The sequence below is a fragment of the Octopus bimaculoides genome, chromosome 4 (genome assembly GCF_001194135.2).
Source record: "Octopus bimaculoides isolate UCB-OBI-ISO-001 chromosome 4, ASM119413v2, whole genome shotgun sequence".
Classification (NCBI taxonomy): domain Eukaryota; kingdom Metazoa; phylum Mollusca; class Cephalopoda; order Octopoda; family Octopodidae; genus Octopus; species Octopus bimaculoides.
Genome location: NC_068984.1, coordinates 85,280,584 through 85,285,093, shown reverse-complemented (window position 1 = coordinate 85,285,093; position 4,510 = coordinate 85,280,584).

Sequence of the window (4,510 nt, the reverse complement as noted above, 5' to 3'; positions counted from 1 at the left end):
AATAGACACAAGATGTGATCTATTTCTAGCGCATTAATTGTCCACATTAGTGGTCGACGTTATTTTAAAATATATATATATATATATATATATACAGCGGCGTATGTACACTTTGCCTCTTATATGTACGTATACATTTTTCTAAATTTTGTATGACTCTATTTCTGTCAGCCTCTTCACACTTAATTGTTCATTCCATTCCTTGTCTTTTGTCCCCGCTCGCTCACATTCTCTTATCTTCTCTTCTTGCTCACTTTCCCTCCACTTTTCACTTCATCGTGTCCCTGTCATTTTTTTCTCGCCCCTCCTTAATTCTTTTGTCCCTCGACCTCTACCTCTCTCTCTTCTCTTCCCACGCGACCGGCGTTCATCCAAGTCTGATCTTACTTTCTTGGCCTGCCATTGTGCGTGCAACATCGATATTCCTCCCTGTGCCTATGAAAACTTGTATCCCTGCCGTAAGGCTTTATTTCCACACACGTCAGCTTAATTTAATGCGTCCTTAGTCGAAAGACATCTGTTGTTATGCCAGATTGGAGCGATATCGAGAATAACCAGCCGAAATTGCAAAGATAATCTGGATCTCGACCGAGGAAAGAAAACTCCGAATGACCTGTCCTTGTTTTCTTTGCATCATCTATCTGGATGTTTTGTTGTCCCTTTCTTGTATCACCTGTCTGGATGTTTTGCGTTCTTGTCCCATTTTGTATATATATATATATATATATATATAAATATATATATATATATACACATATATACATATATATATACATATATATGTGTGTGTGTGTGTGTGTGTGTGTTTGTGTTATGTATGTATATAGATATATATATCTATATATATGTGTGTATATCTATATATATACACGTGTGTATGTGTGTGTGTGCTGTGTATGTGCGTGTATGTACGCACATACACACGCACACACATATATATATGTATATCTATAGAGAGAGACAAAGACAGAGATAGAAAGAGAGAAAGTGATAAACAGGCAAATAGATTAAGCATTAGAGATATAGATGCTAAGATGACAACCTTGCCGTTTCATATCTCTCGCTTTATATTTATATCGCGCTCCTTTGGTTTTGCCAGTTTCCTGGATTGGATATGTGAAGTTTTGAAACAAACCGTGATTGTCTATATTGGCAAACAAGCCTAAAATAATCATTTCCCTACCAGCACCAGCATCAACGCCGCTACCGCCGCCACAACTGCCTATCCTCCTTCACACATCATCGCACCCACCCCGTACTCATAATCTGGAATTGCTGGTATAAAAAATAAATTTTCTCTGTGACTCAGTAAATTGGATTTGTATTGCTTGTTTTAAGATAAAATAGAAATACGCAAATTTGATGCAGTTCTTGAAGAAAGAACACCATTCCTCCCACCTCGCTCTCTTTCTCCCCCTCTCACTGTATAGTTTTCTCTAATTTCTTTTCTTTCTCCCTCCTCTTTCCTTTTGTCTCTTCCATGTTCTTTCGCTCTTTTCTTTACAAACCCTCTCAAGCTGTTTTCTCTCTCTACAACATGTATATATAATTGTACACATGCATATACACATGCTTGCATGTATGCATATATGTATTATGTATGCATGTAGGTATGTATGTATGTATGTATGTATGTATGTATGTATGTATGCATGCACGTACGCATCCAAGTGTAAGTGTTGATTATTTAATCAAGTTTACAAACACATACACACACACAAACACACACAGAGGCACATACGCATACACACACACGTATGTATGTCAATCATTATTTTTCGTATGGTTTACATCAGTACATTAATATAAATAAACCATTGTGTGTGCACGCACACACACACAAACACAAACACAAACACACACACACACATACACACTCACACACATATATATATATCACGTGAGCGAGTACAGTGACACACAGACACGTATATATACATATACATATACATATACATATATATATATATATATACACATATACATATATATATATATACACATACATATACATATATATATATATATACACACATATACATATATATATATATATACACACATATACATATATATATACACACATACACACATATATATATATATATATATATATATATATATATATATATATATATATATATACACACAGTCATACCCATGCATATGTTTGTTTATGAATGTGTATAGTTATTTCACATTACAACAAAAGCGGGGAAGTGCATGAGTTGGCGGGCGTTTGAGTTTCTGCCGATGAAACCATAATTTCATTGTTATTTTTAAATATAACTTTATAACGAACGTAATTTCTTTGAAAGATACTCTTGTTTTGAAGTGTTAAGACGCGTATGCACACACACACACACACACGCACATGTAAACGCACACATCCATACATAGATACACATACATACACATACATACATACACACAAACATATGTACGCTTTCATATGCAAATACATGATGAATATTTGTGTGAATGCATGTATGTATCTATATAAGTATACATGTATGTATGTATGGATTGATGGATGAAAGTATGGATATATGGATGGTAATATGGATGCAGGTATGTATTCATGAATATACATACATGCATATAAATATATGTATGTATATACATATATATATATATATATATATATATACACATATTAATATTTATAAATATATATTGCACATGAATATAAATGTATCTAGTGTATATATGTGTATGTATATATGCATATATATTGTTATATATAAGTATAAATATATATGGTTGTATATATATATGTGTTTGTTTGTTTTTGTGTGTGTGTGGTTTGTGCGTGAGTGCGTGTGTGTGTCTGTGTATATGTGTATTTATATATATGCTTACACATACGGTGGGGGGCTGAAAAGACCATGGGCTTACTATGAATCATTGATTTTAGAATTGTGAAACCTTGCATGCATTAATATCAACCATTCTTATTCATGACTGCATTGTTTCTTTCCAGGTGATATCTGTCTGTTTGGAGAAGACTTCAAAAGTAAGCTGTGGCGACTTTTCTTCAAAGTCGACAAAATTTGTCATCGATGTGTTATCAAGTAGCTGCGGGAAAAAGGGCTTTACTTGAAAATGACCCAAGGTCTGAACGTCCTGAAACTTCCACTTCTGAAGAAAACTTTGATCGTGTTCACCACGTGTTGATAGATAGCAGGTGATTGAGTATAAATCAAATAGCCAATGCTATTAGGATGTTCTATGAGAAAGTTGAGAATATTCTGCACAATGAACTTGGCATGACGAAAGTTTCACCTTGGTAAGTATCACCTTGGTGACGCCTAATCGAAAGTGCACCAGGCTGATCACATCACGGGAAAATTTGACAGTGGTTGAGGTAGATCCAGGTGGTTTCCTTGAAAGTTGCGTAACCCAGAATGAGTGTTGATTCATCATTTTGAGCCAGAGTCAAATACACATTCCATGCAGTGGAAACGCCCCTCCACATCTACTCCAAAGAAGACCAAGGTCGTTTCACTGCAGGAAAGGTGACAGCCTCAGTTTTTTGGAATGTAAAAGGCATTGTGTTTAGGGACTATATAAAAAAAGACACCATCAATGAAGAATACTATGCCAACATGCTGAGGCAGTTACGAAAGGCTATCAAGGCCAAAACGCCCAGGAAAACTGACGAAAGGGGCCTAGTTTCATCAGTGTTCCAGCTCACAAATCCTTGCTTTTAATGACCGCTGTGCATGACCGTGGCTTTCAACTGATTGATCAAACTCTTTATTCTTTTGATTTGGTCTCATCTGATTACCATCTGTTCCCTAACAAGAAAAATCTTGGCTGCGAACAAGTATCGCAGTGAAGATGACGTCCTATTTGCTGATGAGGACTTTTTTTGAGCAACAGGGAAAGCTTCTTCACCAATGAGATCCAAGGACTACAACACCGATGGAAGAATTGTGTTGACCGCAAAGCGGACTATGTTGCACAATTTACCTTATTTGATCACATTTCATGAGAGTACCTTGGTCAACCTATGAACTTTTCAACTGACCTTCGTACGTTTGTACACATGTATGCACGTATGTATGTATGTATGTATGTATGTATGTATGTACGTACGTATGTATGTATGTATGTATGTATGTATGTATGTATGTATGAGTGGAGGCGCAATAGCCCAGTAGTTAGGGCAGCGGACTCGCGGTCATAGGTTCGCGGTTTCGATTCCCAGACCGGGCGCTGTGAGTGTTTATTGAGCGAAAACACCTAAAGCTCCACGAGGCTCCGGCAGGGGGTGGTGGCGAACCCTGCTGTACTCTTTCACCACAACTTTCTCTCACTTTTACTTCCTGTTTCTGTTGTGCTTGTAATTCAAAGGGTCAGCCTTGTCACATTGTGTCACGCTGAATATCCCCGAGAACTACGTTAAGGGTACACGTGTCTGTGGGGTGCTCAGCCACTTGCACGTTAATTTCACGAGCAGGCTGTTCCGTTGATCGGATCAACTTGAACCCTCGATATGTATATA